At 42.4% G+C, this 15,687-nt stretch overlaps 1 pseudogene; it reads right to left on the reverse strand.

The window, feature by feature from the left end:
* Positions 1 to 7,857: 7,857 nt before the first annotated feature.
* The window catches only part of LOC101358723 (suppressor of SWI4 1 homolog pseudogene), a 69,716-nt pseudogene continuing 61,886 nt past the window's right edge, over positions 7,858 to 15,687 (reverse strand).

A 15,687-nucleotide genomic window follows, 5' to 3' on the forward strand; every position in this document is an offset into this window, starting at 1 on the left:
TGCTATAACAGAAATGCCCAGGTGGATGGCTTTAACAAAGAGAAATTTATTATCTCACAGTCCAGTAGGCTACAAGTCCAAATTCAGGGCGTCACCTCCAGGGGAAGGCTTTCTCTCTTCGTCGGCTCTGGAGGAAGGTCCTTGTCGTCAATCTTCCCTTGGTCTGGGAGCATCTCAGCACAGGAACCTCAGGTCCAAAGAACACGCTCTGCTCCCGGTGCTGCTTTCTTGGTGGTATGAGGTCCTCCTGTCTCTCTGCTTGCTTCTTTCTTTTACATCTTAAAAGAGATTGGCTTAAGACACTATCTAATTTTGTATATCTCATCAACATAAATGCCACTAATCCATCTTATTACATCATAGTGATAGGATATACAACACATAGGGAAACCACATCGGATGACAAAATGGTAGACAATCATACAATACTGGGCATCATGGCCTAGCCAAGTTGACAGATATTTTTGGGGGACGCAATTCAATCCATGACAGCTGCTAACCAAAAGGTCAGCAGTTCAAATCCACCAGCAACTCTTTGGAAGCCCTATTGGGCAGTTCTCTGTAAGTTGGAATTGACTAGAGGGCAACGGGTTTGGTTTGGTTTAACACGTTAAGGAGCACTCAGGATACAGTTCTTCAATCAGGACAGCCTCTTCTCAGCCATGCCTGCAGGCAGGTCTCTCTCTGGCCCTTGGCCCCTTGGGCTGGCCTCTGCCCTGCTCGAGCAAGTGTTACAAAGCTCTTTTAGCTGTGCTGGTAACTGTCCAGAGGCACCCCACTCTGCCAGTAAGGCTTGACCTGAAGGCATTCAGCTCTAGCTCCGTGGGTCAGGAAACCTAGCTCCACCGAGTACCCAGAGGCACCCTACTCTGCCAGCAAGCCTCCTGCCCAAAGACGCTCAGCTTTCTTACTCTATGGACAGGGAAGCCCACCTCGCTGTCTCCTGCCGGTCTCCTGCTCCTGCTGCCACTGTTTTTCTGCCACCATTTCTTGCCGTCTTCAGTGTTAAAACTCTATCTCTCTCTTTCTCCTGGTTCCGGGAGCTTCTCGGTGCAGGTGTTATGGATTGAATTGTGTCCCCCAAAGGTATCTGTCAACTTGGCTGGGTCATGATTCCCAGTATTGTCTGATTGTGTACCATTCTGTACTCTGATGTGACTTCCTTATGTGTTGTAAACTCAATCACTATGATCTAATAAGATGGATTAGTGACAGTTATACTGATGAGGTTTACAAGATTGGATAGTGTCTTAAGCCAATCTCTTTTGAGATATAAAAGAGAGAAGTGAGCAGAGACACATGGGAACCGCACACCACCAAGAAAGCAGCACCGGGAGCAGAGCGCATCCTTTGGATCTGAGGTTCCTGCACAGAGAAGCTCCCAGACCAAGGGAAGATTGATGACACAGACCTTCCTCCAGAGCTGACGGAGAAAGTGTTCCCTGGAGCTGATGCCCTGAATTTGGACTTATAGCCTACTTTACTGTGAGAGAATAAACTTCTCTTTGTTAAAGCCGTCCACTTGTGGTATTTCTGTTATAGCAGCGCTAGATGAATAAGACAGGAGGGCTCCTGGGTCCTTTGGGATGTGCTCCACTCCTGGCTCTTCTTTCTTGGTGGGGTGAGATCCTCCTTTCCTGCCTTGGGATGGCTCATTTTAAGCCTAGTGGGATGACAAAACTGACCAATCCCCTCGTTAGGGTTCCATACACCTTATTTGCATGATCCACTCAATTATTGTGTGTGAGTCACAAAGACTATGGCTAGAAGGGCCACATTAAGTAATTCATTGCACCACACTAACAAGCAGCACTAAGTGCCTCAGGGTCCTTGGGGTATATCAATTCTGTTGAGATCAGTACCAGCTGTGGACATTAGGACACAAGTTTTAGATTCCTTGGTGGGGAAAGGTGGCTGTAAAGTGGGACTGTAGTAACTTTTTTTTTCCCCACATATATCTGCGTAAATTCACTTAAGGGGTTTTAGGAAAATGAAAACATTGAAAGGAAAGTGAGGGAGAAAACAGTTGGGATTGGGATTGAAATTCCAAGAAACCCAACTCTCCCTTGACAGATACTTATCAGTCTTTGCTCAGGTCTTAATGAGGCCCCCAATACTCAACCAACCCCTGCATCTTAAGGCAAATACTCACAGGAAGCAGGGGACAGGGTGGGTGGGAAAGAGAAATCCTTGTCAGCAGTATAGATTTGAAAAATTGCCAAGGATCCATTCCCCCTGTTTGCATGCATTTCAAAATAGGGGAAGTGCAGATAATTCAATAAACAGTTCAATAATTCAATAAGAGGCTAACCATTTGGGAAAAAAATATATAGTTACCTAACTCCTTTTGCCAAGATAACCTCCAGATGGATTAGATGTAAAATGTAAAACACAGATCCAATAAAAGACCCAAAAGAACATATGTATTGATATTTTTGTAATCTTGGCATAGGAAAAGCTTTCTTAACCATGGTAACAAAGATAGAAACAATAAAGAAAAAGATTGCTGGATTTGACTGCATTAAAATCCAACACTTTTGTGTGGTAAAATATCACCAAATGAAGTTAACACATGACAAGCTGGAAAAATATTAATAAGTGTCATATTTAGAGATACCATAAAGCTACTAAGAAAAAGATGCAATTTCAACAGAAATTTGGCAAAAGACAACTCACAAAAGAAAAATACAGAAATAAATATAAGAAAAATGCCCAGATTCACTAATTTAAATTAAAAAAAGAAGCCAATTGAGACAAAGAAAAATGTTTCCCATTTTTCTACTGAATGGCAAAAATGGCAAGGGAGACTAGAGAAATGGACATTTTTGTCCATGTATAAATTGGAGGCAACCATTCTGTTTAGACATTTGGCAATATGTATCGAAAGTCCTAAAATTGTACATATTATTTCTAGGATTTTTTACTGAAGGGGAAACATCAGATGACTGTATCCCAAATGTGGAAAAAAAGTGTACCATCCAGGTTTCTGAAGTGAATTATTGACTTGGAAAGGACTTTCAATTCTTTTTAAGGGAGTGGCTGCCCCAGAAGTTTCAATAAGACAGCATGAAGCTCAAGGGAAGCTCAAGCCCTTTACTTGCTGCCATAGCACTGAACAAAGTATTTGAGTCTAGAATGGGAGAATGAGGGTCCACCCTCCTGGAAGACTTTATTAGAACAATTGCCAACATGCCTCAGTCCCTGCCAGAAAAGCAAGCCTCTTTAGTTTTCTATGAGCCATCATGTCCACCCTCCACCCTATACTACTCTCTACATTCCCTGAACTAACCAGTCTTAACATCTTTCCCAAACTACCTCATTTTGTCATCATGGAGACCAGTGCCTGGGAGAAAGTTGACTTTCTCTCAGGTCTCCCTCTGCTCAGGGACCAGTCTTGAGTAGCTGGACTCACTAGAAAGAAAGGAATTTGTGCTTTGGTGTAATTCTCTGAAAAAGTTGTTGATCCCTGGGCAAGAGCTACCCAAGTGTCTCTTAACTTGCCAGCTATTTTTCAGGGCTGGAAGTCATCCTGGCTTCTCCTGGGATAAGCCATTCCTCTTGTCTGCAGCTACCTCTGTCCATTTGAGCAAACATGCCTTGTGCTTGATCTCATTATTCTTACCTGATTTATAAATTCAGGAAGCTAATGATTTGAACTTAATGATGCCTAGTGTGTAATATTATCTGAGCACCATTGCTCTTGTCCCCACATAGCTCAACTAGTCAAATCTAAATCATTCATCCTTCTGTAAAAAAACAAAATAAAAAAAAAAAAAAAAAAACAGACCCCGTTATTGTCGAGTTGATTCCAACTCATAGTGACCCTGTAGGATGAAGCAGAACTGCACCATAGGGCTTCCAAGGCTGTAAATCTTTACAGAAGCAGACTAGCACATCTTTCTCCCTTGGAGTGGCTGGTGGGTTCAAACCACCCACCTTTCGGTTAGCAGCCGAACACTTTAACCACTGTGCCATCAGGGCTCCCATTCATCCTTAGGAGAGCTATTTGTGTGGGCTTCAGACAGATATTTATTTTTGCCATTTACTTCTACCATTTTACTAACTGTGCCCTTCTTCAGCCTCTTGATGGAGTTGATTATAAACCAGAAGGTGGGAGGGCAACTTTGGAGGTGGGGACTGATGACCCAAACTTGGTACATATTTGTGTCTATTTCCGGAGCTATGGTCCTGGCCATCATTTCCTGCTGAGACTCTAATGCCAACAGTTGATTATCCTGTTTGGTGTATGTGATGATTAAGTGATGATTAATGTTATGTGTCAACTTGGCTGGGCTATGATTCTCAGTGGTTTGGCAGACACTGGACTAGTTATTTTTCCATAATGTAATATAATGTAATCACTTTCCATGATGTGATCTGATGTGATCAGCCAATCAGTTGAAAGATGAGTTTCCTTGGGAATGTGGCCCGCCTCCAGTATATAAATGGATATTCTGGCAAGGCTGCCTCTAGTATATAAATGGATGTTTTGGCAAAGCTTGTTTGTACTCTTTGCCTGACCTCCATTTTCTGGGATGTAAGCTTGCAGAAGTCTCTGACCTGCCACCTAACCTGCAGATTTTTGATTCACCAGCCCCTACAATCCCATGAACCATCAGAAGTCTCCAGCCTGCTGCCTAACATATGGATGTGGGACTTACCAGTCCCTGCAATTTCACGAGCCATTTCCTTGAAGTAAAACACTTTCTCTCTCTCTCTTGCATTTTTTTTTTTCTCTCTCTCTCGTCTCAGTTATCTAGTGCTGCTATAACAGAAATACAAAAAGTGGGTGGCTTTAACATACAGAAATTTATTTTCTCACAGTTTAGGAGGCCAGAAGTTCAAATTCAAGGTGCCAGCTCTAGGGGAAGGCTTTCTCCCTCTGTTGGCTCTGGGGGAAGTTCCTTGTCTTTTTTTGTTTTCTGTTTCTTGGTTCCTTAAAGATCTCAAGTGGCATGGCGTCTGTCTTCCCCCATCTGTGCTTGCTTGCTTGCTTGCTTGCTTGCTCAATCTACTCTTTTACATCACAAAAGAGATTGACTTAAAACACACTCTATGCTAATACTGCCTCATTAACATTTCAAAGAAAACTCATTCCTGAATAGGATTATAACCACAGGTATGGGGGTTAGGATTTACAACACACATTTTTAAGGAAGTGCCTTTTGTAGTGTAGATGAGTGTTGTCTTCTCCAATGAACCTTCTGGGGAAATGTCAAGGGGGAGCACAAAATCCTGTATTAGTCCATTATGTCAGTCCATTGTGTAGAAGACTTCCTAAGTAGCCAGAAAGTGAAGCCCTAAATGTGACTAAGGGTGGGATTTAGAAGTTGTTCCTGCTCAGATCATCCATTGAATGTCATTCCCTCCCACACCTATGTCCTGAGCTTCTGCCCTTGAAGCTGGAGCTTTTAATCTGCGACCTATGGATGGGTTCCGTGTGGGTCTGTGAATTTGTGAAATGGTAAAAGTGGGCTTGGAGGCTTTTTAGGGCAGATAGTACATAATTTTCATCAAAGAGTTGGTTGACCTCCAAAAAGATTAAAACAATTGTCATAGGGAATCCTTCAATGAGCAGAGAAAGATCATTTGAAACGTTTTTTCTTTTAACTATTTATTTTGAAATGATTTTAGACTTACAGAAAAGTTGCAAAAACAATACCGAGAGTTCACGTATATCTTTTACCCAGCTTCCCTAATGTTAACGACATTAGACCCACATAGGACTATAATATAATAATCAAAATCAGGAAATTAACATTGGTACAATACATAATAGTAATACTTAATAGTAAACTACTGGACTTATTTTAATTTCACTTTGCTTCTAGTGTTCGTTTTCTGTTCTAGACTCCAGTCCAGAACCCCACATTGTATATAGTTGTCTGCTTAATCTCCTCTGACTCACATTTCCTCATGAGAAAGATCATTTTAAGGAATAAAATAAAATCCCTTGGTAGTGATGATATTAAAATACGAGATAACGGTAGGGACATGCAAATGGTCTGCCTCCTTCTCTTCAGTTTTTCCTTCTTATTCATTTTCTTTTCCAGACAAAGCTTAAAATTAGGTTTATTTTTATTTGCTATAAATGAAGTAAAAAATAAGTAATGATTTTTATCTTAAAATAAGCAAAAAATGTAGTTGATGAGTTTTAAAGGCTTTAAAGGCTTCAACCATATTTCAGAGTAGTCAAACACATTTCTTGAAATATCAAACACACAATTTTAATAATCATACAACTGATTTTATGACTGTGTAGTAAGGAATTTAACGTTGCCCAAAAGGAGGGTCTTTGCCCTTGGCTTCTGGGAAGTAATCTCTAAACCTTTGAAATGTAATGCCTGATGGGGGGGGTCTTTGTTTGCCTGGGGAACTTGGGTCACACTGGGTAGTCTAACAATGTGATTTAGGGTTAGGGCTTTGGGTCATGTAGTATCAGTTGACCTCTGGAAGGGCTGGAGACTGGAGGTTGAAATTAGCCTTGTGGGCAATCAATCATGCCTACTTGATGGAGCCCCAGTAAAGACTCTGGATACCATGGCTCAGGTGAGCCTCCCTGGTTGGCAATACTCTGCATAGTGCCACACATCAGTCCTGGGAAAGTAAAGCTGCCCATGACTCCTTGAAGAGAGGACAACGGAAGCTCTGCATTTATTACTTTTCCTGGACTCTGCCCTATGTGCTTCTTCCCTTGGCTAATTTTAATCTACATCCTTTCCCTGTATTAAACTGTAACTGTGTATAACAACTTTCAGTGAGTTCTGGGAGTCTTTTTAGTGCGTTATCAAACCTGAGGGTGCTTTTGGGAATGCCCCAAACTTGCAGTTAGTGTCAGAAGTGAGGGCAGTCTTGCGGACTGTTCCCCTAACTTTCCAGTTGGCCTAAACTTTTGCAGTGACTTTAGAAACTGAATCTGAAACCCAAGAATGTTTGCACTTGAGGATAAAAATTACTCTACTCCCAAGACAAGCAGGAGATAGTTACTAATAAAGTTATTTTATATTTAGTGAATGCATCTTAACTAAGATTTCCTTATAAGCACACAGTAGAACAGAACCGGTCAGTTTCAGATCTGTAGTTATCTCACTTGCATTGAGGGTTTGTAACAAGCATTAGAGTTCCAATTGCAAGGAGACTAAGCCCAACATAGACCCACTGTCTTGAATGACCCTGATCATGACCTGTGGCAGACTGTGTGGTAGGTGGCACATGCTTCTGTCCAGGGTCCAGAGCTTTTAAAATGTCTTGAATGTTTTGCCAAGATCTAAGTTCTTCAGAACTAAAGCATAGCTTTATAGACTTGTTTTCTTTAAAAAAACTTCGTATTGGTAGCTTAACATCCACCATACATTCTGTGAAATAGGATGTTATGTGGTTTGGACGTTGTGCAAACACCTGGGTCCTCTGGGGGGCTGCTGTGCGGCAGCTCCTGCTGCGGAAGCCTCAGGTGAGCGCTCGGCTGCAGCCCAGTGAGGGTCACGGTGGGGAGGCTCTGGACGCAGGCTGGGCAGAGGGGAGCGGTCTTGGCTCTTGGCGCCCCCTGCCAGGCAGCGATGCCTGCCGACCTTGGGTGATCAGGAGTAGGATCAGGCGCCCACTCCTCCCAGCAGCAGGAGCGCCTGTTCCCGAGGGTGGGGGGCTGTGCAGCGGCTCACTTCCGAGTCTGCTTGTGGGCATCCCCCAGAGAAAGGGAGAGGTTTTTTTTGCTTTCCTTTCTGGGAATGTCAGTCATTTATTGTAGGGTGGGGGTGGAGTTAGAGAAACAGCTCCTTTATAAAAGGAAAACGTAGGCTGCACCTGGAGCCGGCGGGAGCCCCAGGGCAGCATCACTTGGTCCCAATCTGGGGCGTTCTGTCAGCCTTGCTGGGGCTCAGGCTCAGGCGCCTCTCTTAGGGGGCCGCTCCCTGCCCTGCACAAGGCCTGGGCAGCCCCTCTGGGCCCCAGCTTGGCCCGGGTTCCGCGGGACCTGCCCTCGGGCTTTGGATGCCTCCCGTCACCGCCTCAATCTGGCCTCCAATCCTTTACCTGCTGCTTCTTGAGTGGAGGCCTGGCGGGCTGTCTCGGCTTGGTCAGCCCGGGGAACATGTCCTCGTGAGGCTCCTCACCCACTGCCTGGCTGAAATACTCAGCTTTATCCTCCTCCTCTTCAGGTCGGCTGGCCCTCTTGGTCTCCGGCGGGGCCCCCGGTCCTCGGCACCACTGTCTCCATCGGCCTTTGACGGTGCTCTGTTCATGCCCGCCAGGCTGTCCTTGTGGGCCTCTCGGTGCTCCAGCTTTGCGCTGCACGTTTTGAGCCTATTGGTCCTCTTTGGCCTCCAGGATGGTTTGCAGCTCCTGCTCCTTCTTGTGCAGAAGACGGTGGAACAGCACCTTCCCCTCCCTGACACCCTCCTGGATCTTGATAAGCTGCAGCGTCATCCCAGGACCGCTCTTACTGAGGCGCATAGCGCTCTGCTAGGCCAGCTCGTTGCCGCCCAGGTGATGTCCGGGGGCAGCTCGGTAACGTGGTGCTCACTGTCAGGCTCCGCCTAGCTCTCTGACAGCCCCGCGCCCGTGGCCAGCAGCTCGCTGATGTCCTACAGACAGCTCTTGTTGGGAAGCTTCTCCTGGAGAAGCGTCTTCATCCCGAAACTTGCGCCGACAGGAGGATTTTGATGCTATAATGGCGGGAATCCAGCTCCTGGGAGTTGGGTGAGGAGGCAGTGCTTGATGGTGTTCAGGTTTACCTTATGCACGTTGATGGAGGCAAACAGGTTCTGAAACACAGTGACCAAGAGCTTGACCATGTGCACGCCATGCGAGCTGAAGCTGTTGAGCACCAGAAAGGGTGGGTGGGCACACCCCTAGGGTGCCTGCTGGACCACGAATGTATACGTGGTGGTAACATTGTCAGAACTGAGGTTCTGCGGTGCACCACTGTATATCATTGCTGCGGGCGAGGGGAAAAGGTGTGGTGTTTGGCAACAGGAATGTATTTCCAAATGTTTAAATCCAATAAGACTGCTGTGAATTGAGTGCATCTTTCACAATATGGGAACCAGGCGCATCCAAGCACAGTGTATTTTTCAGGCACTTGAATTTGCTTTGATGGTTATTAGGTTTCAGAAAACGGAAGTTCTGATGTTTACTTAAAAAGAAAAAAGATAAATTACAGGGTGAACTCTAAATTGATGCTTTACATTATCAGATTGCTGTTCTTAGAGCACTATGAAATTCGACTTTAAATGTGGAGATGATTTATGCTATGACATTTGGAACATATATATTTTTCATTTTAAAAGTTTAAATGTATAGCAAATATGTCAGTGTGAACATGTGAGCACATCATTTTCTGTGCCATTGACCTTTATGTTTCTGAAATCCTTTCAACCATTTAAGAGTTACGGCTATTAAAATGTACTGCAGTTCGTTAGTACTTCAAGTGTTGGTAAAATTTTATTTACATTTTCAGTATTTGATTTTGAATTATTAACTAGAATGCTTTTAACATAAAGTTTATTGCACTAAGAGTTGAGATGAGTTGTTTTTAACTCTTAAAACAAGCTAACTGAAAGTATTTTCTTACATTTTTCTGAATAACATTTTCAGCAATGCTTACAGTGATAAAACTTAAAATCCTTAATTGAAAATATTTGGCATTGAAAAATGTTTACTTATAAAACTAGAGATGATATTTTTCTGTAGTTTTTCCATAACTAAAGGCAAAGTTGCTATTTAAATTTTGAGCTCCTTTTCTTGTTCAAATGCCTGGAGGAGGTGTTGTCATGTCATAGGCTCCAAAAACAGCACGGTAATGCAGTAATTCTAAAACACGTTCAGCTGAGGGAGCTCCTGATACTTCCTTGTGGAAGTTTCTAAAATACTATATGTAGCACAGGCTGTTGGAGCCCCTCTTATATCCCCTTGTTGCCTGATTAGGGTCCATGCCCTGGAGGAGTCAAGCCTATGAAACGTACTCCTAGTCAGAAAGAGAGAGACAGTTTATCAAGAGGTGACACCAACGGGAAGTCTGACAGCAATGCAGGCTGTGTTTCTGGAGTCCAGAAAAGCAATTTCTACATTAGAGCTTATATATCATTTTGGCAAGGATTACATAATGTTTTCAAACATGTAGCCCACAGATGGTCTGATGAGTATGCATTACAAAACAACTACAAGAAACTCTTTATTGGACTAAAGAATGCCTGCCAGACATCTGGACTCTAATCTGTATGTTTGTAACAGCAGAAAAAACTTACATAAAAATCCCTCAGCTAGTGGAACTGGCCTGCCAAGTTTACTATGACCAAGATAAGAGCAATAAAGAAAGTTGCAGACCAAAAGTGCCAGGTAGCCTTCCTAGCTGCCACCTTGCAGGCTGAAGGCCATCCCCCAAGAGAAGAAAGAAAAGGAGGGCGACCAAGGCTGCAAGAGCTGAGAAGTCCCCACACCCCTTTGTAAGGAGACCAGTGCAGCTGGTACAGTTAAAAAAAAAAAAACTTATAGGTTACTTAGAGTATCATTATGGCATTAGTTATGTCAAGCTCTCAATCGTCCATTTTGAAAAGGAGAAAATATGCTGTGAGGTATTAGGGTCACACCCTAGTAAATCCATGAGCTCATTTTAAGCTTCATTGGATAGTTTCCCCATATGTAGAAGGCTTTCTATTCAAGAACCTGAGTTCCTTGCCTGAGGGCTTTCTTTGGCCACAGGAGCATGCCTGGCCCTCTGAGTGTGGCAGGCCTCAAGTGTTGGGATTTAATGCCTACAAGAGCCACCTTCAACCAGTGAAGAATGGGAGATAATGGAGAAATATCCCAGATTCCCTCCTTTTCAGTGGGACAATTCTGTGTGTTTTACATTCTTTCAGAGGGCCCCAGTAAGACTGTGCCTATTTCGCCCACAGTGGTAACCCACTCTTCCATGCACCCTTGACTGGCTTTCCTTTCTTCCCTAGCTCATTTTCCCACTGCCTGACTGTGCTTCCCAAACTGTTGGTTGTGAGAGAGCAAGAGAGCTGAGTGCCTTTGCGCAGGAGGCTTGCTGGTGGAGTGGGTGCCTCTGGGCACTTATTGGTGGAGCTAGGCTTGCCAACTGAGGGCTGAGTGCCTTCAGTCCAAGGTTTACTGGTGGAGTAGAGCTAAAGAGCTTTGGAATACTTACCTGAGCAGGGCAGACACTGGCCAGCCCAAGAGGGGCCGAGGGGCCAAGAGGCCCAGGAACCAGGAAGCAGAAGCCGAAACGACAAGGAGCACAGGAAGCAGAGCTGCCTCAGTCTCAAATGGTAAGGCTATGATCTCTGGGGTCTCAAAGGGTGGAACCACACCCTGCTGGGTCTCAAAGGGTGGGGCCACAGCCTCCCAGGTTTCAAAGAGTCAGATCTTCACCAGCTTGGTCCTGGAGTATGGGGCTGCCATTCACAAGTGCCAGTGGGATGCGTCCTGATCTACTGCTCAAAGCTGAGGAGGTGGGTGGCCATGCCCAAAGGGCAGAACAGGGCCTGTTGTGGCTCAAGGGGTAGGATTGCCACTCAGAGAGACTGGGAAAATGGGGCTGCCCAAATCTGAAGGAGCAGAGTTGCCTTCCCAGTGGGCCTGGAAGGCTGACTCAGGGCTGAGGGGCCTCTACACTGAATGCAGAGAATGTGGCCAACACCCAGAGTCTGGAGGTCAAGGCCATTGCCTAAATGGTTTCAGAGAACAGAGGATTATTTTCAAGACTTGAGAGCTAATGTAATGTGTTCTGTTGACTTGCTTGGTGCCTGTTATCCCTTCTTTCCCTCCAATTTCTTTGACTGGTAATGGAAGTGCCTACCTTGTGGCTTTTCCACCACTGTACTTTGGAAGCAGATAATTTGTATTCTAGATTTCACAGACGAAGAGGAATTTTTGGAATTTTGACATAGAGTTGATTTAAGACTTTTGGGATGCTATGATAAGGTGAATGTGTTTTACATATGGCAAGGACATAAATTTTTGGGGGCCAAAGGGTGGAATGTTATGGATTGAATTGTGTCTCCAAAAAATGTGCATCAAATTGGGTAGGCCATGATTCCCAGTATTGTGTGGTTGTCCTTCATTTTGTGATCGCATGTAATTATGCTATGTGTTGTAAATCCTAACCTCTATGATGTTAATAAGGCGGGATTAGAGGCAGTTATGTTAATGAGGCAAGACTTAATCTACAGGATTAGGTTTTATCTTGAGTCAATCTCTTTTGAGATATAAAAGAGTGAAGTGAGGAGAGAGGAGAGGGACCTCATACCACCAAGAAAAAGAGCCAGGAGAAGAGTGTGTCCTTTGGACCAGGGGTCCCTGTGCTGAGAAACTCCTAGTCCCAAGGAAAAACTGATGACAAAGACCTTCCCCCAGAGCCGAAAAGAGAGAATGCCTTCCCCTGGAGCTGGTGCCCTAAATTCAGACTTCTAGCCTCCTAGACTTTGAGAGAATAAATTTCTGTTTGTTAAAGCCATCCACTTATGTTATTTCTGGTTATAGCAGCACTAGATAACCAAGACAGGTGCCACTGAGTTGACTCTGACTCATAGTGATCCCACGTGACAGAGTAGAACTGCCCCACAGGGTTTTCTACTCTGTAATCTTTATGGAAGAAGATTGCCAAGTCTTTCTCCTGCAGACCTGCTGGGTAGGTTTGAACAGCCAACCTTTAGGTGAGCAGCTGAGTGTTTAATCACTGAGCCACCAGGGCTCCTTCTTCACAAACTACTTGCACCTAAATCTTTGTCTCAGGGTCTCTTTCTGGAGAATCCAACCTAAGACACCATGTGAGCTAGGTAACACTTATAACAGAACCATCAGGCTTATTTGTAGGTAAAAAGCTCTTCTTGGTGGACCTTTAAACTACTTGAAGGGATGGGATTTAAAAAAAAAAAAAAAAACATTAAACCCCAACAGGAAAGGGATTTACTTAATAAGAAGTGAGAGAATTGACCGAAGGAAGCCAAAAATTGTTAAAGTCTTACACTTCCATAAAGGACAAATAAAATTACATGTGTTTAATCATATTTCCATTTTTGGATGTATTTTAAATGAGGCCTATACTGTTTTAGGATAACAACTATAGAATCAAAATCAGGCTGTTTTCCTGTTTAACCTAAGTAAAAGATAGAAGCAAATAGGAATGTGGTTCACTCATCCAAAGACAACAAATGTCCACAATAGGCAGACCTCTGATGGTGGGGAGGTTTCCCTCTCACCTCCCAGGTTCCAGCAAACAGTCTTACAACCACATTTCTACTCTGAACTATTTACTGAATCTGCAGCCTCCACTCTTTTCCTCTCTATCACTGACCTAGTTCATATTTGTGTAAATTTTTCTCTGGGTTTCCACAATACGCTAAAACATACAATTCAATGTACATATTAGGTAGGTATCCCACAAAATACTAAACCATAGTGAATACACCAAATCTCCCAAGAATAAACCAGGGCAACATATATTAAGGACCAACTATGCTCTTGGAAACAGATGTGTGTCTGTAGACATTTATGTGTTATATATAATTTAATCCTCACAAAAATCCTATGTAGTTGGCATTGCCATTCCCTCTGTGGCTTAGAGAGGTTACATCCTGTGTCCAAGTTCTGCTAGTCAGTAAGTAGTCAATCTGAGACTCTACCCAGGTCTGACTCAAAGCGTCTTGCTCCTTCCAACTCACCAGGTTGACTTGATGGGACACACATTGGACTATAACAGATGCATCTGAAACAAAACAACCCGCAATCGAATACGAACAGAGGCACAGATATCAATATTAATACAAAAAAGCATTGTTTAGTCAACAGTATTACTGCCAATATTAAAGACAACGTTTTTAAAACTATGAATTTTGTTACTTTTTTGGGCTAAAGATAGACATTTAGAGTTAAGAAAAATTTGACAAAATATGCTATTTGGATACTTTAATTCACCAGTATCAGTTTATATTAAATCAAACTGGAAAAAAATAGGTATAGATTACAAAATAATAGACTTAGTGGGTAGATTCTGAGCTTTAGAGCCTTTCCAGTGTCTGAAATATTTACAAAATACTATAATTCATTATGACATAAAGAAAAACAATTCATATAAAAATTAAAATCTTTCAGAATATGATCCTGCACCACAATACAACAAAACTAGTAACAACGTTTTAACAGGAATTACAAATATTAATAAAAAATAATAACTGACTAAAATGGGAGACTATAGGCTCTAACAAATGCTGTTTATTAAAAGTGAAAATACTTCATATAAAATTCTGTAATATTTATCAAAGCAATACTCAAGAGAATAGTCACATAAAGTGTTTTTATCATCAATAAAGAGAATAAAAGAACAAATAAATTGATGTGTAATTCTTGGAAGGGGGATTCAAAATCTTATAAGACAAAGAAAATAATATGAATAAAAGAAGAAATAAATTAGAAAACACAAAAACTGAAAATTATACATCTCAAAAAATACAGCCCACAAAATAATCTGATCAGAAAAAAGGTAATATTTATGAACTGTATTGTAATTAAGAAAGAGTGTGGCCAAGACATAATTTTGTTTCTGAGGGGTAAAATTATAAGCAAATATATGATCAGTTGTAACTTAAGTACTTTTGGGAAATTTAATAAATTTTTGGTGTCTTTGGAGTCACTCATGAACACCAGAGGGCATAGTAGTTTTTTTTTTTTTAAAACTCTTTTTCTCTCCCTCTCTTCCCTACTTCTTCCTAGGAAGTCCTGGACAAAGTTGGGGCTGTTTATTCTAGTGACAGACCTGGGGTGGCAAGCCTACTTGAGGCTTAAATGCTAGTGTCCACAAGAGATCAAGGAGATTCTAGTTGCCCACCAACCATTAGAGGGAACATCAAAAGGAGGATCTCAGGGTCCTGGTGGAAAGAGAAAAAGACATGGAATTTATAGCATGAACCAGAAAGTTGGTAGTTTACAGGAAAAAAAAAGTCAATTTCCGAATAGAAAAAAGATGCTAGCCTCGACTGTTGTTAATGTTCAGTTAAGCAACGCTGGAGGAGGGACCTTGCTTCCCTTTTGTGTGTTGAAAGTGCTTCTGAAATCCAGAAGGAGAGTAGCAGAACAGAATTAACTGGCCCCTATCCAGCCTAAAGATTTTCATTAAATAGCTTCCAAGAAACCTTTTTGACCCCATGGTGAGTCAACCCCTATCTCACTGAAGGCACAAAAATTAATTCAGGATTGATCATAGAACTAAATAGAAAAGCTAGAACCATAAAGCTTCTAGAAGATAACATAGAGAGTAATTTTTGTGATTTTGAAATGGGCAAAGATTTCTTAGATAGGATACAAAAAACTTCAATCACTTAAACAAATGATACATTGTCATTCATAAAAAGTAAAAATTGCTGCTTATCAAAAGCCACTGGTAAGAAAACGAAAAGGCAAGCCACATTACTGAGAGAAAATATTCTCTCTTCCTATGCATATATATACATTTAGCTGTCAGAAGACTTATATCCAGAATATATATAGAACTCCTATAAATAAATAAGACAAACAATCCAGTGAAGAAAAGTGGCAAATGACAAGAGCAAGTAGAAAAGGTGCTCAAAGTCACTAGTTACAAAGGAAATGCAAATTAAAATCACAATGAAATACTATATCACACCTATCAGAACGGCCAAAATAAATGAGACTAATGAAACCAAACATAGGCAAGAATATGAAGCGACTGGA

This window comes from Trichechus manatus, unplaced genomic scaffold (genome assembly GCF_000243295.1).
Source record: "Trichechus manatus latirostris isolate Lorelei unplaced genomic scaffold, TriManLat1.0 scaffold00308, whole genome shotgun sequence".
NCBI classification, from domain to species: domain Eukaryota; kingdom Metazoa; phylum Chordata; class Mammalia; order Sirenia; family Trichechidae; genus Trichechus; species Trichechus manatus.